The 23,437-nt window shown below is 45.9% G+C and overlaps 1 protein-coding gene across 10 annotated transcripts in view; it reads right to left on the bottom strand.

Annotated features, from left to right (window-relative positions):
- Positions 1-23,437, bottom strand: part of IL1R1 (interleukin 1 receptor type 1) — a 78,072-nt gene that overhangs the window by 28,865 nt on the left and 25,770 nt on the right. For 3 of the 10 annotated variants that reach the window (XM_086701421.1, XM_086701414.1, XM_086701416.1), the window contains one exon: positions 1,331-1,467. The exons of 2 other annotated variants lie outside the window; for them this stretch is intronic. The gene's annotated coding sequence lies outside the window, so the exon portion shown is untranslated. Of the gene's footprint in view, positions 1-480; positions 623-1,330; positions 1,468-10,820; positions 11,154-11,296; positions 11,479-23,437 lie in introns of those variants that run through there. 5 more of the 10 variants (XM_086701417.1, XM_086701418.1, XM_086701415.1 and 2 more) reach the window with 5 other exon arrangements.

Raw genomic sequence — 23,437 nt, 5'->3', positions numbered from 1 at the left:
TTCTCCCAAGTTAGCCGAGGTTAATCGCGCTATTATCACTATATACTGCCTTTAAACTATATTCAGATTATTAGCAGCCTGGCTTATTAGCTCTTTCTGTAGCTCTGTGGAAGTGTTTTAAGTCTCCCTGATAGAGAGGCAGAAAAATAAAGGTTTACATGATTTCCCAATGACCAGGTCCAGGCCAATCAACTACTCACGTTACTTTATCTGAAACAATATAAAGGCACTAGGAACCAACTGAACAGTGCCAGCTATTACTTCATGCAGTTACAAGATCTGACTTGTGTGATTACTGAACAGGGAAGAAAAGAAAGATGCCCCGGTGAATTTTATGTATAGACTGTATCTCAGGATCTAATTCCAAATTACTCGTAGGGTTGTAGAGAATTACTTGGAGAGAGTTACATGATGACGCAGGGGTGTCCACCCCCGGGGCCCTAACTCAGCCTGGAGGAGGGCTCTTGGACGAGGTGTTACCTGAACCTCAGGAGGCGATGGGGAGCCCGTGGAAGAGATCAGCCCCGTCCTGTTTCAGAGTATAAACCAAAGGTGGGAAGTTGAGAGGCAAAGCTGGGGAGGCCCAAAGTGCCCAGAACACGGAGTCTCGCTGTGGAGATGACTGCAATTTGTAGGTGGCAAAAAAGAAAATCACTTAAGCCACAGGGTGGTGTGCGATCAGATTTTCATGTTTTATAGAAATCTTGGCACCCACGTGGAATACAAACCAGAGATAAGAGGGTTGGCGGGGAAAGCAGGCTGCTGTGAAAGGGAGTCCAGACGAGAGGGCGTGGGGCGGTGAGCCAGCGGCAGTGATGGGGTGTATCTGAGACCCAGTCAGAGGCAAGCGAGAAGAAGGGTGACAGAGGGGGTCTGGGATGCACCAGCGCCTGTTCATTCAGGTGGAGACCAGCAATGGGCAGGCCAGAAAAGGGGGACAGGCTCCAGAACCCACAGACAACCCGAGGAGATGCCCAAAGGGTGTCACTCACAGCACGACTGGGCCTGGGTCTCTTGTGGCTAGCTAGCAGTGTGGCCTCCAACAGAGACCGAGAACCCCAGTGTCAGCTGAAAGCTGAGGGACATGGACACAAGGCCTGGAATGTGCCAGAACTGGAGGGCATACAGAGCACTGGGAGCCATCATCACACAGGTCGTAATCGTAGTGACAGGTAAGTGACCTGGTCACTGGGAAAGTGACTGAGCAGTGACCCTCAGAGCGGCCACAGACCCCTTCAGAAATCAGATAAAACCATGGAGCTGACCCAAAGGAAAATGTCCAGACAGCTGTCCAATATTCAGTATACAATGAGAGATATGCCAGGATCACCTGAAGCTGAGGCTGAAGACTGCAGCTGTCTGTGAGAAAAGGCCGGTGAGCCCCTCGCCCCTCGAGAGGTGTGAACTGGTGTGTAAGGTGCTCCTGCTTCTCAGGATGGAGTCAGCATCTTTAAGGGGCGAGTCTACCTGGGGAAGGAAGCACACACACCAGTGTAAGCTCGACTGAGGAAGCTTAGTCACCGACCGACCACTGCACAGATCTCAAGAGGTGTCCAAAAAACCCACAACAAGCTGGAAAAATGTGCCATACGTTTAAAGAGCAAGATGTCCCACGGTCCTCTGAGACAACGGTTTCAGAAAATTGAATCAGGGGCGTGAGAGATGCCAAGAGGTGAACAACCACCATCCCTTCTGGGAAAAAAAAAAAAACACATACAACCTGGCTCTTTGCCAGCCTCAGGGATGCAGAAAAATGGAGCCACCTGTGGGGATCTCACCGCTTTCTGCACTTGGAGAAGAAAGCTCAGAGAAAGACCCAGATGCCAGGAAGAAATGAACAGGTCCCTTGTAAGACGAGGCACACTGGGAGTCCTTCCTTACATCAAGTGTATTGATACACCTGCATTCCAAATTACAGAATTTGAAACAACTTCCAAAAAGCTGAGCTGTTATGTCCTGTAGACATTCCACAATCCTTTCCCTGGTTTTATGGTTTACTTTCAATATGTTGGAGTCTGACATTTTCTTCAGGTCTGATTCATTTCCTTAGGCCTTGGAAATGCTGGTATAAGGCATTAGGCTTTTTAATGTCCAATCAATAAAATAGCCTAATGCAACACCAAACACGTTGCTTAGGTTAAATAGACTAACTACTGCCTGATGATTCATGTTAGATTTATGAGAAGATACAGCATAACGTGAAGGGGTCAGAGGCACAGTGGCTTGTCCACATGAATCACACAGAACACAAAATCAAACACTCCCTGATCTTCCTGCCCCCTGTCCTAAGCACAGTGCCCTCTCGGTCTCCAGGAGTATGGCCCAGAAATGAGTGCAGCGGGGGGCAATTACCTGGGGAATGTCACAGAAATTAATAGAGGCGGGGGTGGGGGGCGGGGGGGGGGTTGGGGAGAGGATGGGCAAGAGGAATGAATCTACTTGGAAAGTCCAGGAAATCTTTTGCAGAATTGACTTCCCACCTCCCCTAAACCACTTCACTTTCCCTCTTCCTCTTTGCCCCAGAAAGTTGTTTAAAAGAACTTTTATATTCTGTCTCCACTTCCCATCCTCTGCTGTTTGGGTTATAGGGTCTTCTCCTTGCCCATCTGCAAGCACGCTGCCTTCCGCTTCCTCCACGCCTCTCCAGTGCTTCTCAGGGCTGTCACTTCGTTCTACTGCTCCCAGTCCACCTGCTTCTTCTGTGATGTCCAACCAGCTCTGAGCCGATTCTGACCTCAGGCCTTTCCCAGGGGCCCTGTAGAGGCCCCTGCCCTCAATGGCCAGGACCACAAGTCACATAGGGCACAGGGCACTGCATGCCTCAGACCTCTGGCTCTGGGACCCAGGGCTCGGGCAGCAGTGGTGGCTCGCCCCAGTTGCTGGCCTTCCCTACCTGGGCCGGGAGAGAAAGGTACAGAGAGGACCCTCTACCTCTCCCATGCTCCTGTGAGGAGGGGCCCATCCTACTCACCTTGCATGTGGTAAGAGCTCAGGAAGGAAGGGAAGGAGGGAGGGAGGGAGGGAGACAGGAAGGGATTCGTCCACCCACTATCTTCACATTAGACTACATGAAATCTGGCATTGAAGCAAGGGGGAGAAAGGATAGAATATAGGTACTCAGTGTGAGTCAGAGAAAAGAAATGCAAGGGAACCACCCTGGACAAGGAAGACTACCACTTCAGGGGTTACACAAAGGACGCACAGTCAGGAAGCCACGCAGGACGCTGGGGGACAGCAGACGGAGCAGACCAGACACTGGGAGCGATTCCTGCCAGAAGGGATACCGGCCAAGTCACCCTCCCTTGTTCAGAGGCAACTGAACAAAGCCTGCAGTGATTTTTGAAATTGGTTTGTAAGTAAAATTCAAAATATTTTTAGAAAGTATTGACAATAAAAACCGTCATGTATTTATTCCACTGTGTTATTTTTCAGATGCGTTTTCCACATAAAAAAAAAAAATGTCTAAGGAAGGGGAAAGGATTAATGCTCCCAATAAATTAACACAATGCTCCCGTCCTGCCCGCAGGTGCAGTGATGTCTGTGTTCCATAGGAAATTTCCCACCCTGCCTACCCTCCTCTCCATGGCAGCTTCCAGCTGGTGTGCAGAGACCCAGCCGTGCACTGAGGTGCTGATGCCCAACCAGGGTAGTCAGCCAGGGCCTGGCATGACAGGAGGCCTTGGCTGGTCAGCCCCCTGCCCCCAGCAACCTGGTCTATTCACTGCAGTGCCCCGGGGTGCGAAAACGGGAAACACAGCTTTCTATGACAATTACATGAAATGTATAGTTCCCCTTGCATTTTGGTGATTGTAACATATTTGGAAACTGGAAACTGGTACATCACACCACGATTATGTGCCATATGAAAAATATGTATGAAGCTACTTGTTTATTGACGATAAAAATGGAGGGACTCCTGGGTGGCTTGGTAGGCTGAGCATCTGACTCTTAGTTTTGTCTCAGGTCAGGATCCCAGGGTCAGGGGATTGAGCCTTGCATGGGGCTCCAAGCTGAGTGTGGAACCTGCTTAAGATTCTCTCTCTCCTCCTCCTCTGCCCTTCTCCCCTGCTTGCACATGTGTACTGTCTCTCTCTCCCTCTAAAATTAAAAGAAAAAAAAAGATAAAATGGAAATGTGAATTTGAGGCATAAAGCAATGTCCTACCAGACCTAGAAGGACAAACTTCAACGTGAACTAAATTACAAAAGCAGAGATCAAGTACAAGAATTAACAATGAACATACAGGCCCCCAGCAGAAGCATCCCACTTCACCACACAGTGCTGTCCTGTCAGTCTGCAAGGAACTCCATATCGAGCACTGACACAGGAAAGGTGACAGCTGGGGGACAGAGTGACTGTCACCAGAACCCAAGTGGTTTCCACAAGGCCCAGGGCCCCAGTGCAGAGGGAAGGGGCATTTATTCCTACTTTGTGGCCACACTGCATCTATTAACGCCTTCTTGTTCTGGAAGAATTTCCCACAACCTCGAGGAATTTCCTTCCTATTGCTGAGGAATCCCCCCCCACATTGTGAACCTGGCTTTCCAGGACAGAAGCCAGGCACAGGACAGAGGTGGCATGCACCAGACATCATGAAGAGGCACGTGCTGTGTGGGTCCACTTCTGGGAGAGGGGCAGCGGAGGCACCAGGCTCTGAGAGCAGCGTCTGAGCCCAGGCTGTATTGTCCCGCAAAGGACCTGTGGGGAGCAGACCCTGGGATGGTTCATGCTCTCCCTGCCTACGTTAACCTCCAAGATGGATTCCCGGATTGCCCCCAGCTCGGTCACATATCATGAGGGTCCCTGCACGTGCACACAGGTAGACATTCCAATCCACATATCCAAGTTCACCCCCGCCATACAGCCTTGGCCACTCAGCAGACCAAGGAGGCATACCGGCAGCAGAGTCCATAGGGGAACGACCTAAGAAAGAGACCTGTTATACTCTGTCCAGGCTGTCTGGACAAGGCATTTAGGGGGGGCCCGGGTACCTGTTCCATGGCCATGCTGCTGTTCCATTACATGTTCCAAGTAGGCACATTCTTTTGGTTCTACAGACTCCTGGCCATGCTAAGGCACACAGCTGGCTGAGAAGCAGAGCAGAACCCTCCAAAGTACAGGACCTCTGTGGGACCACTTTTGCCTGCCTCTAAGGGAAGTTCCGCAGCAGCCAAACCTCCACAGAAACCCAGGAAGAGAGAGAAGACAGCAGCAGATGCCCCCTCCTTCCTCCATGGACCTGAAGAGCCCCACATCTGAAATTTAAGTGGAAATCCTAACGGTACTTTCACATTTCCACCTCACATTTCCACTGTTCCACTGTTTCCACATTTCCACTGTTCATAATGAGTGCCTTACAAATACATATGCAGCATCATTTAATAAAACTTCTCATCCCAAACATTATTCAACGTGTGTATCTATGTATATTTGACCTAAGAGAAATATTCAGAGAATTAGGCTTCAACTAAGTGACTGTAACTAAGAAGCGACTGTGGATAGCCCCTGGAAGAAACAAGGACTAAATCAGGTTCTTCAACTCAGGAATCACCACAACCTCCATGCTCTATTGAAAACCACTATGTTGTGGCACCTGGGTGGCTCAGTCAGTTGAGCGTCTGACTCATGACTGCCCAGGTCATGATCTCACGGTTTGTGGGTTCGAGCCCCGCATCAGACTCTGTGCTGGCAGTGGGGAGCCTGCTTGGGACTCTGTCTCCCTCTCTATGCCCCTCCCCTACTCACTATCTCTCAAAATAAATAAACATCAAAAAAAAAAAAACCCACTTGTGAACACATATGGGGAATGGAATATGGCATTAAAATCAAGTCCATAATTTTGACCTTTACCTGTTACAAGGATTCAAACAGCAATTAAACAGGCTCCAATAATGTTAGGACCCAAAACGTTAGGTTTAAAGACAAGGCATAAAGAGACCTGCTCATAAAGTCATAGAACCACAAAACTGTGGAAAATACTTTAGAATTCTGGACTTACACAAATCCCTCTTTCATAACCTAGAATCTGCAAATCCCCAAGGAGAAGCTGTAGACAGCCAGGGAACTTGGAGTCTAACTTCCTAGGGTACTGATTTTACTCAAGGATTCTCTGGGCAGAGTTATGTTTCTATTAGAGAAAACATGGCTATATTATGAAATGGAAAGAAAGATCTCCAAAAGGTAACGCATGAGTCATCAAAGAAGCCCTGAAGGTGAGTCACTTTGGAGTGCTAGGTTGAGCATTTACTCCTTTGGTGGTAAAATCTGAGAGGCATTGCCCTACATAAATACCCGCGGTCATCTCTGTTCGGCCCCAGTCATGAGAAAGGGAACAATGACCGCACAAACTCACACGCGTGGGGCCAGACTGTCAGAGCAACCTAACCCTAACACTGAGACACCTCCCCAGGAAGGTTCCATGCCCGAGACAGGGAAGGAGAACAAGGATGTGAACACAATATGACCTTTTAACAGTTAACTTTGGATGGCTGGCTTGCACCCAATCAGTGCCCTGCTATGTTAGGGCGCACAGGGGCATGAAGGCTTCAGTCACTCACTACCAAGTGATGCAAGGGAAGCACTAGTTCTCAAAGGGGCCGGTGTGGCTGCTAAGGTAGCACTTTTGAAAGTGTGGAGAAGGGGACACCTTGGGTGATCACAACGAAGCATTTAGTGGTAGAGGCCCTTCCAGAACAACTCGAGGCAGTTCCACAAAGTAAAGATGGACTCTTGTCCTGCATGACTTCCAAGCATCTCATGTCATTTATCATTTGTGGAGGCTAGTGCCTAATTCCGTCCTACACTTAGATATTGTTGGCACGCTTTTCGTACATACTAAATTTTCCAGGAATGCAAATATGGTGAAAACAGAGAGGACTGGCTTTGACTTTGACTTTGACTTTGACAACCACTTAGACCTTGAGCAAGAGTCACTCATCATTCAGTGGTACTTGGATCCCCCACCAGGATGTCTCTGATCCGGACCAAACTTGGAGTTGTCCTCTGTGATCCTACAGTCCAGCCTACATAACCCATTTGGCAGCCTCATTGGATTCTAGTTTGGTTCTGCCCAAGCATCCATCCACACAGTGATCCTTTACGTCTAGCTATTATAGTGACTATTTGGAAATTACATTGTCGGTAAGTTTTATTATATTATTTCAGAATTGCAAATATTTGCATCAGTAAGGGGTAAGTGATGAATCACAGGAATCTACTACCAAAGCCAAGAGCACACTGCATACACTGTATGTTAGCTAACTTGACAATAAACTATATATTTAAAAAGAGGGGTAAGGGGTTCTGAATGAGCCAAGAAGCACTGCTCTAAGTGACAGAATTTAATTCTGGATTGAACTCAGGGGCAGGAGTCATGGGCTGTATTTGCTGGTGGCCTTCAGTGCTCTGGTTTGCCAGGCCACACGTGCAGAGCTCACGATGCATAGGCCACCTCCCCCACCTCCTACTAGCACCCTAAGTCCAGCTGAAACACGGCTACCAAACCGCACTGTCGATGGGGAATCGTTTCAAGAGACCGCCTAAAAGTTGCTCTTTGTACCTCTTCAACGGGGACCTTGGGGGGGGGGGGGGAAGGTCCCACTTTTCTCTGTTACCAGGCATCCTTTTACTTCTCCTAAGCACTTCATTTACAGCTTGAAGACAATTGTGTCCCACCAGGTTTCCTGTCTCCCACTGCCTGCAGGAAGGTACACTGGGGTTGTCAACCTTGGTCACACGTTTAGAATGCCCTGGGGGCTTTAAAAACACCAGTGCTTGGGTGCACCCCCAGAGACGCTGGTTTGTTTGCTCTGGAGTCCTGGCATTTCTCGTCAGAGTACCTCAGGCAATGCTAAGTAAGGTACAGGCAAGGCCAGGGCACCCAGTTTACCTCCAGATTTATAGCCCCACTTGGCAACTTTGCAAATAGATAGTTCACGAAGGTTTACGTTTGACGCTTTTCTAGACTCACTGCAGGCTCCACTTCCTCTCCGCTCTTGTTTTTCTTTCATCCTATTTTTAATTTATGGCATCTTGTAAATCCTTTCTGGAACAGGTAGGAATGGGGAAAGCCTCCATCACCCTGCCACGTGTATTAAAAGCGCAGAGTTCAGGCGTTCAAACCTTCAGGAACCCCAGCCCCTTTCAACACTTGGTGAGCTCACTCTGGTTCCAGGGCTCCCCCACAGGCTCCCCAGTGCTGAGCATGGCCAGGAGGCTGCAGCAGCATTTCCTGGGGTCACAGCCGGCAAGGGCAGGGTGGAAGGAGCAGGCGAACAAAGCTGCTGACAGCACAGATCCTGTAAGCCGGCCCGACAAACTCGAAACCTCAAAGGAAAACACAAACCCAAATACAAACGGCAGCAGATGGAGAACATCATGAGGCTGGGCCATGGCCAGTGAGTCTCAGTGCCTTCTGATGACAGCTGTCCTTCAAAGTGGCAAGTTCACCGTGAGTCCGTCATGTAGCATAATCTCTGTACTTCCCTCCTCCCTATGCTGGGGTAGTTGCAACTGTCCGGCTTTGCCACTTTGATTAATAAAACACTCTGTTTACAACATCATCTCTTCCTGCTTCCAGGAGGACACCCATCTCCCACTGGTGCATCCCAGCCACACGGTTTCCATTTTCCATGATCCAAGGGCACGGCCAAGCCCTAGAGTATATCTCAGCATCCTTGGGAACCACCCATATAAGTTGTATCTGTATCCATTACCTTGTTGCCCTCTCCAGTGGAGACACTGAACGGTGTCCTGCCTGTGGATGGCCAGCGGGCCCACTCTCCATTCAAAGAGGCAAAGTTCAAAGAACCCCCTTAGGCAGAGAGACTGCAGTTGCCCTGTGACTTCACCAAGAGGACTCACACCCATTAGAGGGCAGAGATTTTCATCTATCCCATTCACTGCTCTGTCCTCAGTACTCGGAACAGTGTCTGGCACAAAGTAGGTATTCAATAAACGTTTGTTAAATAAATAAGTGAATCTAATATTAAGTAGTATTTCACCAACAGTAAAAGAATTACTGACAAGATGCTATTTTAAAAAGCCATAAAGAAAGCCTTTCCGCATTATGCCACACAGGGCTGAGTAGAGCCTGTTTAAAAAGGAGGGTTTAGGGGCACCTGGGTGGCTCAGTCGTTTAAGTGTCTGACTTGATTTCAGTTCAGGTCATGATCTCATGGTTTGTGAGTTCGAGCCCCCCCTCCGGCACTGACGGCTCAGAGGCTGCTTGGGATTTTCTCTGCCTCTCTCTCTCTCTCTCTCTCTCTCTTTCTCTCTCTCTCAAAACAAATAAATAAACTTAAAAAAAAAGAAAGAAAGAAAAAGGAGAATTTAGTTCTGCCCTGCCAAGATCATGTGAAAATTCAGGTCAAACATCCTTTCTGGAACTACATGGAGGCCACCCAAATGTAGACAGGGCCAGGTGATGCTCCACATGCCACAAAGTGGCAGCTCGCCAAATAAGACTAAAAATACATAAAGGGTTCCACGTCCCTTCTCGCATCAAATCCCACCCGGAGGCCCCACGTTTTCATATAGCACAAAACATAATACAGGATATGAATACAGAATATTAAATGCAATGACAAGGATATGAAATAAGAAATTAAAAGCAGTCAAGAGAAAAAAAGGTGGCCACAAATGCACAGTAAACTGGGTGCGGAAAGGGGCAGCAAACCCCCCAGCACTCCCCCCACCCTACATCCCTGGGTCTCCTCAGTTCGCCAATAGTCCTGGAGTTCAATGTTATACATTCACCTTCCAGAAGCTTGGTACCAAGCCAGGGTGACCCAGACAGCACCTTCCAATGACAGACGGATCTCAGCTCACCTTTTTTCTCCAAGGCATCAGTGGCCCAGAGATGTCCCTTACTTGGTTCCTATGCTGTGGCGCTAAAAGCCCTAGAACGTGCCCATCTGATAAGCATCTCCTACCACCAGAAATCACTGGGGACATCTGCCCTGGCAGGAATCCACACACCCTCAGCAACACAGAGGAGAAAGCCTGGGCAGGCACGGACTATGGAAGCCATCGTGCGGTAAAGCAGAAGGCAGAGCTTTGGAGTCCCGAGGGCTCACTCTCCTTCTGGGTGCCAGTCCCCCAAGTTAGTCACCTTGTCTAAGCCTCCACTTTCCCTGCTGTGAAAGGAAGGTGGTAATAGCGTGTCTCTCACAAGACTTTGGGGAAGATAAAAGAGAAGCTTAAAGAGCCTTATAAACTGTGAAGTACTGGACCTGCCTGTTGTGAATGAGTCTTCTTCATGTCTGTTTGTAGCTACACCCAGCATCAGCCTCTCCCTGGGGTCGCGGGAGCACAAGTTTCTCTCCTCCACTGTAGGGCATTCGCATTCCTCCTTATCTTGTTGACCAGACTGACAGCTCTGAGCCTAAACCCCGGAGAGGGACACTCCTGAACCAGCCATACTTGGCTGCATTCAAATTCCTGGAAGCAGTTTACATACACACACACACACACACACACACACACACACACACACACACACACCACAACAACCCGCCAGGACCATGGTCAAGTCCCCCCCCGCCCCCCGCAAAGGGATTTGAACAATCCTTATTCCGGTTTCACACAAAAATAAAAACAAGCAAAAAACCCCCACAGATTTCACCGCCATCACCTTCTTCCACAACAAACTGACAACCAAGTTCAGTCTCACTGACTGAAGAAGGACGCTTTCCGCGCGGTCTGTGCGAAGGGAAAGGTGTCAAAGCCACGGTGGGTACCCACCCCACCCCCCACAGCCGCTCCCGCCCGCCCGCCTACCCGCCAACACTCCAACCCCGCAGGCTGCAGCTTCCTCCTACCTGGGCGAGCCCCGGGCCGCCCCGGGCCCAGCGCGGCGGGGCGGGCGCCCTGGGAGCCGGGCGAGGGGCTCCGGGGCGCGGGCGCGCGGTTAGTCACATGCCCGCCGGCTCCTGGGGGCGCCGGGCCGCCGCCGCCGCCGCCGCGCGCTCCGTGTCGGCTCCGGGCGCGGGCACGAGCAGGAGCCGCGCCGCCCTTGCGCCCGGGAACAGCCGGGTGCGGCTCCTGCTGCGCTGAGGCTCCTGCTCCGGCTTGGACGCCTCGGGCGGAGACGGACGCGGGTGGGTGGGCGGAGAAGACGGGGCGGGCCGGGCTCAGGAGGGAGAGAGCTGGCCGGGTGCCCCCGCGCCCTACCCCCGGGAAGCCCGGTACTCCGGCCTGCCCCGCTCATCCCCCTCATCCCCGGGGGGCCCCGGGCTCCCGCACCCTGGAGGGGCAGTGACTGTGGTCCCACCCGCAGTGACTTGGGACGACTCACCTGGACAGCGTAACCTGGCTACCACCCAACTGCGGGGTCCCTGGGCATGACTGCAGCGAATGGAGCTTGGGACTTTCAGGTCCCAGAAACACACACTTTCCAGCCTAAGAGACCAGATAGGGTCAGTCACTGGAGCCTGAGGCCTGGCCCCTGCTCTCTCACACTGGCCCTGGGAACTTTCACAAGTCACCAACCTCTTGGTACCTCCTTTCCTCTTCACTGAAAAGAGATCACAGCAGCACCCACCTCATGGAGTGGTTGGGGAGATTACATAAATTAACACTGTAAACCAGCGCCAAGCACAGGGTTGACAAAAGAGTCACTTGCTGCTTGTTATTGTTTTGCGCCTGGATGAAAGAGCAGCTTATCGGTGGTACAGTCTTGATACCAGACTTCTTGGCCTGACCAGGTATTCTTTTAAGCTTAAAACCCACTCACTCCCATCCACTCATTTTGCACATGAGAACTGGTAGTCCTAGAAATGCAGTGAATGGCGGGGTCAGGCGTAGACTTTGGTGCGGGGAGGGAAAGATGCTGGGGTATCAGCAGAGGCTGGCTTGGGCTCCAAGCCCCACAGCCAGGGGCTTGGAAGCTGCTCTTCCCTTTCCAAAACTCCGTACCTCCAGCAAGTGCCTGGACCCTGACTTGTTTTGAGGACCTAATGAGCCATCCTCTGGGGAGACATTGAGTAAATGATGATTGCTTCCTTCCTAACAGAACACACACGCAGACACACATACACACACACACACACACACACACACCCTTCCTGTATCCCTTCCAGGCTGGGCAGGTGCTGGTTTCCATAGCCCTTCCCTTGATATCTCTGTCGGAAACCCAAGAATTGAGATAACCCTGGCCTCAGCTGGCCCAGATAATTCTGGGCTGGAGGAAAGCATAAAGAAACCAACAGCAATAATTCATCAACCCTAATGCTGACTTGTGGCCTGCTGTGATGATAATTTCTTATTTTTTAAAAAATTTTATCTGGTTCCAGCCCTTGCATCTGGTTCCTCTTTCTCCAAGGAACAGGCTTAACTCTGGGGCCAGTGACACGGTATTATGAGAATTCGCCAGGCGTGCCTGGGTGGCTCAGCGCCTGGGGTCATAATCTCACAGGTTAATGAGATAGAGCCCCACATCGGGCTCTGCGCTGACAGCGCTGAGCCCGCTGGGGATTCTCTCTCTCCCTCTCTCTCTCCCCATCCCCCTGCTCACTCTTTCTCTCTCAAAATAAATAAATAAAATTTTAAAAATAGCTTAAAAAAAAAAAAAGAATTAACCAGATGTCCCCATCTCTTTAGTATTCCTTTTTAGAGTGGTGGTTCTCAAAACATTGATTATACATCAGAATCATCAGGAGAGAGAGCTGGACCACTGTTGCCCAGATCCATCACATGAAAATCTCTGGGACTGAGGCCCAAATCTCAGTGTTATTAAAGCTCCTAGGTGATTCCAACATGCAGCCAGGGGTGGGAACAACTGTTTTCTCTGAGCCCCGCTAGTGATGGCCTTACTGTGAACCCTCCACTTGAAGCTGCTTCAGCACGTGTCCCAGGGGCACTTAATGAAAGCTAGCATGAGCAGGTCAGGTTCAGTGCTGCAGAACTAGTATTGTTAGTGAGCATAAACATATCTCACAGTTCGTATAGTGAAGGTTTTTAAACAGTTTACGAGTAGAAAACATGACAAGTCTGTGTAATAATGTAGAATTTAAAATTACATTTTAATCTAAATTTCAAAATTAAAATTTAATTTTAATTTAAAATTACATTAAAATTAAAATTTAATCCTAATTTAAAATTACACTTAAAATTAAACTAAATTAAATTTAAATTAATAAAGTTAAATGTAATTAAATTTTTAAATTGGAATTAAAATTACACTTTTCCTTGTTTTTTTCTTTGTATTCTGATGCCTCCCACCCACCCCTACCCCAATCATCCTGCTAGACACGTGAGCCCTTAGACCCAGATAAAACACGCATACACCCGTCTATTATGAGGATGGGGTTTGAAGACCTTCCCTTCTTACCTATAGCCACTGTTCTCTCTGGCACTTTGAATGTATCTCCTCCCTCACTCAGCCATGCTGAACACGTTTCCGAACTCTCCCTTCCCTTTGTTTCCTTTCCTAGGTGGCTCATGTGTCCACCTGTCTTGCTTCACCCCTGAGTTGAAAGCTCATGGTGCAGAGATTGTCACTCCTGTATGCTCTGGTCTCAGCACCACACAAATGCTCTGAATGCGAATGTGTAAGACATATGCCTCTGCGGAGGTGATGATATTTGTGTGTTTCACAAAAACTTACGAGAAACGGAAATAACATCCAGGGTCTGGATGGCACCTTCTGGAGTGTTATCTCCCTCACTACCTTCCCATCTCTGAGACTCCTGTCATTTGGAAGACTCGACTGTCTGCCATCGACAGACCACCTTTCTTGAGAGAGACCGTATTCTCTGAGGATTTTCGGTGTATGACCCTCCTAGCAAGCTGCCCAAATCATGGGACTGTCTTTGATAAGAGTGTCTAGTAATGCACAAGAAGCAGAATCCTGGAAACCACCAGTGTCAGAGCAAAGCCCTGTGTCCAGGGTGGTCTGTGCCAAGGGACAGCTGTGACAGTGGAACTGCCTGGGCCTGAGAACAGGCTGTTTCACAAATGGTGACACAACACTCCTAGAGTGCTCAGAGTACCCAGACCTTCAGAGGGGGAAGCCAAGGGGTAAGAAGGCCGACACTGACCACCCCTGGCAGCTGGGGACGCCAACGCAAGCATGATCCCAGCTGGGGTCGGTAAGTCCAGAGGACGACGTATGGAGAGAACTCCAGTCAGTGTCCACAAGGACAAGGGGTTTAGAAAGAGAAGGATTCTAAAGAGAGGAGGCCGAGTCTTGCACCAGTAGAGACTAAGCAACTCTGAAGTGGCAAGCTTTTTTTCTAGCGCTAGAGATGGAAATGAGGATCCATGAACTAAGCTGACTTCAGTTGTGGAAAATAAAATGACATCTTTGCACACAGGGCCTCTGTGATTCTTGCTACGCCTGTTTTTCGTTATTTATAGAACTGCCAGTAACGGCTCACAGAACCACAGTGTTCCCTGAGATAGGTTTAAAAACCACTGTCCTACATGGACTTCCTTCTACAGCCTAGTTTTTCGTTCCTTTCACACATTTTCCATCTCCTGACCTCCAAATAACCACATTTTCAATCTGTGTCTCGTATTACCTCCCATTACTGCCACTTGTCCGTTTTCATTGGCTCAGGACTGTCCCTTTCTCTAAGCAGTTCTTTGTGGGTTTCTCTGATCGTTTCGCTGTTCAGATTCCTCTGATTTTGCAAGACCTTTACCAAGCAGAAAGCCGCATGTGAACCAGAGATGAGAGTTGATGAGAAACTGTAGAATATCATAAAATTGCCAATGACGGTAAACTATTTCTTAACTTCCTTTATAAGACGAGGACAAAAAGATGGACATGGCAGGCAGCCCGGCAAACTTTTTATTCTAATTGCGGCTTTAATCTTGCTCAATGAAAGCAACTGAGGGGCTCCTGGGTGGCTCAGGCAGTTAAGCGTCTGACTTCAGCTCAGGTCATGATCTGACGGTTCCTGGGTTCGAGCCCCACATCAGGCTCTGTGCTGACAGCTCGGAGCCTGGAGCCTGCTTCAGACTCTGTGTCTCTTTCTCTCTCTCTGCCCCTCTCACGCTCACACTCTGTCTTCTTCTTTCAAAAATAAATAAGCATTAAAATAAAATTAAAAACAAAAAGCAACTGAGTGCAAGTGGCTTCTTACACCTGGTTTTATTTCCTTGCTAACAACACAGAAACAGCACAGAAGTTCCAGAGACCGATAGACGGGGTGGCTTCCAAGAACTGCCGCACCTAACAGAACCAGACTAGTGGCCTCTTACTCTCTTATGCCAGATCTTTATCCGATCATTGGTTGAACACATGAAACTCAAAGCACCAATAGCCAAGCCTGCCATCACCACCCCAAAGGCAGCCATTACCAGCTTCCCTCATCATCCAAGAAGAGCTTTTTCTTTTTAATGTTTAGTATTTATTTTGAGAGAAAAAATAGAGAGCAAGGAGGGGAGGAGCAGAGAGAGAAGGAGACAGAGAATCCCAAGCAGGCTCTGCACTGACAGTGCAGAGCCCCTCATGGGGTTTGGACTCATGAACTGCGAGATTGTGACCTGAGCTGAAACCAAGAGTCTGAAGCTCAACTGACTGAACCACCCAGGTGCCACCAAGAAGGGTCTTTTGAAATCTTTGTCCTCAGTCATGTAAAGGACACATAACAAAAGCACTGCCTTCCTTAAACTCATCTTTGAACATAATGAAAGAACTGGTTGCCTTAAATGCTTTCCCTTGTATTTCTACAAGGTCCCACTACCTTTGGTTCTCTGAAAGTTTCTGTAATTTGTCTCTATGTTTTGTCACTTACTCTCTTCCATAAGCACCTTCCAAAATCCAGAGTTCTTGTTGTAGCCTTTTAACTCTTCAATCCTTTCTAAACATTACTGCCAATTTGTCTTCTCTAAACGGTTTCCTTTTAATACTATCACTGTAGGAGATTAAAAAATGGCTTCAAATTCTTCCCTTCTCCAATTAAAAGGTGAAGTCTAATTCCTCTCCCTTGAATCTGGGCTGGTCTCACTGGCTTACTCAACCATCTCTGACCAATAGAATGAGGCGGGATTGACTTTCTGGAACTTCTGAGGCCAGATCATCCAAAACCTTTCAGCTTCTTCTTAGGCTTCTTGAAACAGTCTTGGTACCCAAAGCTGCCAGATAAGGAGTGTTATCATCCTGAGACTGCCATGCTATGAGAAATTCTAAACCACATGGAGTCCACAACCCCAGCTGACAGCCAGAACCACCTCCCACCATGGGAGAGCACCATTCTGGAAGTTAAGCCAGCCAACCCTGGTCAGCTGCTAGCCAACTATATCCATAGGAGAGTCCCCAAAGGAGAACCACTCAGCTGAGTCCCATCAACCCCAGAACCATGAGAGATAATCATACATTGTTGTTCTAAGTCATTGAGTCTGGATCACAGTAATAGATAAGCAAGGCAATGATCCAACTCAGAAGTATGTCACAACTCACTGTTGGCCTGTCCTGTATCATACAGAATCAGCCTAGCATGCAAGGTCTCTTCAAATTAAAATGACACCTATCCTCCCTTCTCCTGCATCATCTCTGACCACTGCCCGGTTACAGACTTCCTGAAGATGATTATTATGATTATCTCACCAGCAAATAAAGGGAAAAGGAGAATTACGAGATAGTGAAAAAGGTTTAGCTTGAAATATACTATTTTGAGTCAAAGAAGTAGTTATTTCCTTGTACGTTTCAGCAAGTGCTAACTGCAAGAATGATTTAGTTTCTAGTATTGTTATTTTTTTAAGTTTATTTATTTATTTTTGAGAGAGAGAGAAAAAGAGAGAAAGAGAGAGATAATCCCAAGCAAGCTCCATGCTGTCAGTGCAAAGCTGGATGTGGGGCTCAAACCCATGAACCTGAGATCATGACCTGAGACAAAATCAAGAATCAGACACTTAACTGACTGAGCCACCCAGGTGCCCCTCTAGTGTTGTTATTTGATGGTTTGCCAAGAAGTAGTGCAACCACCAGAAGTAAGCCTCTACGGACAAAGATACTTAGAAAGGTAAGGAGCAAGCTACTACCTCCGACAATAGAAGCAAAAGAAAAATCTGGCCAGACTCAGGAGTGCCATATTTGTTGAATCATTTTGCTAATTTCCAAAGACTATGTTAACACCTGTTCCATTCTTTTGTGTCCTCACAACAATTTGGCACTAGTCAGCAGCAGGTGGACTACTGTCCAACAATAATTACTATTATCCACGACTTCCCTGAGAGAGGATGGGAGCTGGGAAAGTTCTCTGTCCTGGGTCCAAAAGTTGAGAGAAGAGGCCTTAATACCACTTATTCCTTCTTCACCTCTTGCATCCTCATAAGAAAATCGCTGAATTAAGAGCCTGAGTGATGAGTGCTGAGCTCTTCGTACACTGGGATAGTTAGACCTGCTGAGGAGCTCAGCTTACAGTCTAGAACATAGTTGGTATTGTCCTCATAGGAGGTGAGTGATACTGGGCTTCGGGTCCCCCTGAGAGTGATAACAATAGAAGCCTATAATATCATTTCCCCCGAAAATGGCATAAAAGATTTAGGATCCAGTCTAGACCAGATTATGGGCAGGAGACACAGAAGGTCCCCTGACTGTGACTTATGCACAGCTCTCAGGAGGTGACTTCAAGGACTCCCTCTTGTATTCTTCTACATCTGTGGTGTGCTATTTAATACCTCAGCCTCTAGAATCATGACAGTATTTAAATTATTTAAAATTAAATAAAATTTAAAATTCAGTTGCACTAGTTACACTTCAGGAACTTAATAGCCATCACATGTCATGAGTGGCTACCATATTGGATAGCACACCCATAGAACATTTCCATTACTGCAGAATGTTCTATTGGACTTTGCTACTCTAGAGTCTAGACAATTCAAGGCCTCTGGAAAAGAGGTCTTTCCCTGGCAAACTAGTCTTCATCCAGAATAAATAATCTGCTCATTTTAAATCCATACTTAAGCGAAAATATTTACACCTTCCCCTTTCCTTCTCATCAACCTTGTCATTGTTTAATCTGTCTTCCATTTCTCAGCTAAAACATACCAGGTCACATGTTTTCTCTATATTTTATGAGCTCGTTTTTTATATTATTGTAATTACCTTACATTCATCAATATGATTCTTTGTCCATAATTGTTTCATGTCTATATTTTTATTTTTCTAATAAAAATATATGTAGGATCTTCAAGGATAGGAACAATGCATGGCAATGCATGGGGTGTGGGGGGGAGGTGGACGCCTGTCCCAGAATACTCATTTACAACCTTGAATGTGAGAAGTAGTCAACCAGGAGCTCCTGGGTGGCTCTGTTGGTTCAACTTCCGACTTCAGCTCAGGTCATGATCTCACGGTTTGTGAATTTGAACCACGCATCGGGCTCTGTGCTAACAGCTCAGAACTTGGAGCCTGCTTTGGATTCTGTGTCTCCTTCTCTCTTTGCCCCTCTCCTGCTTGTGCTCTGTCTCTCTCTCTCAAAAATAAAAATAAATAAAAATAATTTTTTAAAAAAGAAGTAATCACCCAACCAGCTAAGGAAGAGGGTATAGGGAGGTTTTTCATGATAAGTATCACCGCAAACTTGTGCTGTGCCCATAGTGATTTCTAGCAGAGGCAACAATCTAGTCGCCAGTCACAAGATCATGAAATCAGCAATAGAATATTTATTACTTTTCAATTAAAAACAAAAAAGACTGAAGGTTTTAAATACAATATGTTAGCACTGTAAAATCTTACCACACTACATTTTCATCACTCCTTTTTTTATTCTCTTAGAAAAAAAATCATTTACAGTGTTTTGCCCTGCTGCTTTGACATATTGTGTGCTTGTCAAGGAACTTGGTGATTTCCCAATCTGGACGTGAAAATAATAACACAGAGAAACAATCTCAGAGAAGGAGCCCAAGGAGAAAAAAATGTAGGTGACACCCAGAGCCCAGGCTTTCTCAAGAGTGTGAGGACTGGTCCTTAAGCATAAGAGTTGAGATGCAGATGATGGGGCGCCTGGGTGGATCAGTTCGTTAAGCGTCCAACTTCAGCTCAGGTCACGATCTCATAGCCCATGAGTTTTAGCCTGCATCAGGCTTTGTGCTGACAGCTCAGAGCCTGGAGCCTCCTTCGGATTCTGTGTCTCCCCCTCTCTGCCCCTCCCCACTCACACTCTGTCTCTATCTCTCAAAAATACATAAACATTAAAAAAACAAATAATAATAATAATAAAAAGCTTAAATGTAGAGGAAAGCCCTATGTGTCCTAGGAAGAGAGTTTTTCCCCCATGCTGTCCCAGGAAAAGGGGAGGAAGTCAGGAGTAAAACAAATGCTTAGAAAGTGTTGAACACTTTTTCCACTTTCCCTGCTCTCTGTGTGGAAGTAGTGAGGTAGGTACCTGGATGACCCAGTGAAAGCCAGCAATTAGGAAAGACTCTGAAATAGCATCTGCGGACAGAGAAACCCAAGCCAGACATGGCAGGGAGCAGAGACCATGGAAAAGAACAGGGCCAAGCACACTGTGGGCTCGGGGGCACAACAGAGCCCCCATAACTACCACCTCACACACTGATCTCATACATCTTCTTTCCAATGGATCCCAAAGTTTTTCATATTATTCATATGAAAATGATATCAATAATATTGATACGATATTACTGATTGTAAAGGGCATTGCTTTTTTTAAGATTTTATTTTTTAAGTGATCACTACACCCAACTTGGGGCTCAAACTCACAACCCCAAGATCAAGAGTTGCACACTCCATGGACTGAGTCAGCCAGGCACCTCAAGGGTGTTGCTTTTAAATTTAGATTCCTGACTGTTCATTACCAGTATGCAGAAATACAACCAATTTTTATATATTTACCTTGTGATCACAAAACTCACTTATTGGTTCTAGTAGCTTTTTTATTGAGTTCATAGGATTTTCTATGTAAACCACCATGTTGTCTACAAACAGAGTTTTACTTCTTCTCTTCCAATCTGGATGGCTTTTATCTTTTCTTGACCTTTTACACCAGCCAGCTCTAGTACGATGCTGAACAGAAGTGAGGAAAGTAGACATTCTTGCCTTGTTCCTAATCTTAGGGGAAACTTTCAGTCAATGATATTAGATGTAGGTCTTTCACAGATGCCTTTTATCAGGTTGAGGAAGTGCACTTCTATTCTTAATTTTCTGAGAATTTTTATCAGGAATAGATGTTGGATTTTGTCAAATGCCTTTTCTGCATCTTTTGAGATGATCATATGGTTTTTCTTTTTTGGTTTTATTAATATGGTGACTTACATTTATCAACTTTCCATTGCTAAGCCAACTTGGCATTCCTGGCATAAAGCCCTCTTGGCCATGATGTATTTGTGTTTTTACACATTGTTGGAATGGACTTACTAATATTTTGTTTATAATTTGTATGTCTTCATGAGGAATACTGGCCTACAGTTATTTTTTTCTTGTAATGTCTTATCTGGTTTTGATATCCAAGTAATACTAACATCAAAAAGTTGGGGAGAACTCATGACTTGGGAAGTATGTATTCTTCTTCAATTTTCTGGAAAATTCTGTACATAATTGATACTATTTCTTCTTTAAGTGTTTGGCAGAATTCACTAGGAAAGTTATTTGGGCCTAGAGTTTTTTTTGCGGGAAAATTTTCCATACAAATTCAATTTCTTTAATAGACAGAAGACTATCCAAGCCATCTATTTCTTCTTGAATGAGGTTGGTAGTTTGTGTCTTTGAAAGAAATTATCCAGTTCATTTAAGTATCAATTTTTTTGCATAATTTTATTCCTAATATTCTGTCATTATCCTTTTAATATTTGTAGTGTGGTGCAGTGATATTACCTAAGCCCTGATATTGATATTTCTGTCTTCTCTCTTTTATTCTTGATCATGCTACCCAGGGCTGTATCAATTTACTGCTCTCCTCAAGCATCAGCTTTTGGTGTCATTAATTTCTCTAGTATGTTTCTGTTTTCTATGTAATTGTTCTCTGCTTTGATCTTTGTTACTTCTTATCTTCTGCTTGCTTTGGGTGTAATTTTTTCTCTTTTCCTAGTTGTAGTTGAGGCTGAGGCCATGGATTTAACACTTTTCTGACTTTTTAAATAGGCATTTCATGCTGAAAATTTCTCCATAAGTGATGTATATCATTCCACATCTAAGAACCTTACTTAAAAATAGAACTGTCATATGATCCAGCAATCCCACTTCTGGGTATTTATCTAAAGAAAATGAAAACACTTATTTGGAAAGGCACATGTACCCCAATGTTCATTGCAGCATTATTTACAACAGCCAAGATATGGAAGCAGCCCAAGTGTCCACTGATAGAAGAATGGGTAAAGAAGATGTGGTATATATACACGAGGGAATATTACTCAGCCATAAAAATGAATACAATCCTGCCATTTGCAGCAACATGGATGAACCTAGAAGGTATTATGCTAAGTGAAATAAGTCAGACAAAGACAAATACCATATGATTTCATTTATATGTGGAATCTAAAAAACGAAATGAAATGGAAACAGACTCATAGATGTGGAGAACAGACTGGTGGTTGTCACAGGGGTGTGGGGTGGGGGGGACAGGTAAATCAGGTGAAGATAATTAAGAGCTACAAACTTCTCAGTTATAAAACAAATACGTCACAACTTACTGAAAAGTATAACATAGGGAACATAGTTGATAACATTGGAATTATTGGAATATTGGCGTTATTGGAATAACTTTGTATGGTGCCAGAGGATAAAGGTGATTATCTTTTAATGTATAAAATCATCACACTATGTTGTACACCTGAAACTAATATGATATTGTATATCCATTATAATTCAATATAAAAAAAAGAAACTTACAATACCATAGCCCCATCTTTTCCTGCCTGGCTTTTGTGCTATGTGTGTCATTCATTTTGCTTTTACGTATGTTAAAAACCTCACACTGCACTATCAGTCCTTCTGTTTGAACAGTCCATTTTCTTTTAAAGAAATTTATGCCATAATTTCATCTCCACCTGTCATCATTTTCCTTCTGCCTAAAGGATTACCTTTGATATTTGGTAGTGTAGGTCTGCCGGTGATGAATGCAGGTTTTGTACGTTTAAAACAGTTTAATTTTGCCTTTGTTTTTGGAAAGCATTTTCACTGTATATAGAATTCTAGGTCGTCAGCATTTTTTTCCCCAGTACTGTAGAGACAATGCTTCAAAGCCTTTTGGCTTACGTTGTTTCTGTGAGAAATCTGTCATCTTGTCATCCTTGTTCCTCAGCATGTTCTTTCACTGACTGCTTTTAAGATTTTACTCTTTACCACTGGTTTTAAGCAATGTGATTATCACAGAACATAATGTATCGATCTCTGTTTCTCAGGGTTCACTGAACTTCTTGGATGGATGGGCTTGTAATTTTCATCCAATTTGTAAAAGTTCTGGCCATTGTTTTCAAATATTCCTTCTGTGACCCCTCCTGCTTTTTGGAGACTTTGATAACATGTGTATTTGGCTGCTTGAAATTGCCCTACAGTTCACTGATGCTCTGTTCTTTTTTTATTTGTTTTTCTCCTCTGTGTTTCATTTTGATAGTTTCTACTGTTGTGTCTTTAAATTCATTATTCTACATCGTCTAATCTGATGTGAATCTCATTTAGTATACTTTGATCTCAGACTTTGTAGTTTTCATCTCTAGAAGTTATAGGTGGGCCTTTTTTTTTTTCTTTTTTTAACATCTTCCATTCCTCTACTTACTGCTTTGAGCATATGGAATATAGTTGTAATAACTGTTTGAATGTCTTGGTCTGTGTTGGTTTTAGTTGGTTTTGATTGATTGATTTTTTTCCTCCTTATTTGTCTACTTCTTTGCATTGCACAGTGATTTCTTATTAGATGCCAAACACTGTGAAGTTTAACTTGCTTGATGCTTGGTATGTTTGAGTTCAAGGATGCATTCTAGCTCTTGGAAGTGCTTCCATTATTTGCGGTGTTGCCCTTATGATTCATCAGGCAGGGCCATGGCAGCATTCAGTGTGGGACTCATTTCACCCCACTGCTCAAACACAATCCTAGTTCTCTATCAAATGCCTGCAGGTTGTGAGGTTCTCCATTCTGACGGGCGGGAACAGAAATTATGCCTGGCCTTGCTGTCTACTACTTCATCTAATCCCATGGGTGGTTAATTTCTGGCCTCAGGTAGTTCCCTCCCATACTCTGCTGAATTCTCAAGGGAGACCCCCCCCCCCCCCCCCCCCCCGCAGACTTGACGTTCTTTATCATTGAGGCTTTCTCCTCTCTGGCATCCGTTCTTGTGAACTACAGCAACCTGGGTCTCCCTTGGCCCTCAGCTCCATCTCAATTCAGCAAGTTTGCTGAGTTCTGCCAAGACCTCCCTTCCCTGTGGAAATGGCTAGACACCCTTCCAGAGCCTGGGAATTCTCTCATGTCAGTAAGTGGGGGCAATCATAGGGCTCACCTCATTTTTCTCCCAGTCTCTCAAGGGTCCC

This window comes from Puma concolor, chromosome A3, assembly GCF_028749965.1.
Source record: "Puma concolor isolate L17-30 chromosome A3, mPumCon1.1.hap2, whole genome shotgun sequence".
NCBI lineage: Eukaryota > Metazoa > Chordata > Mammalia > Carnivora > Felidae > Puma > Puma concolor.
The sequence above is the reverse complement of the archived record's forward strand: the minus strand, read 5'-3'. Positions and strand labels throughout refer to the sequence as shown.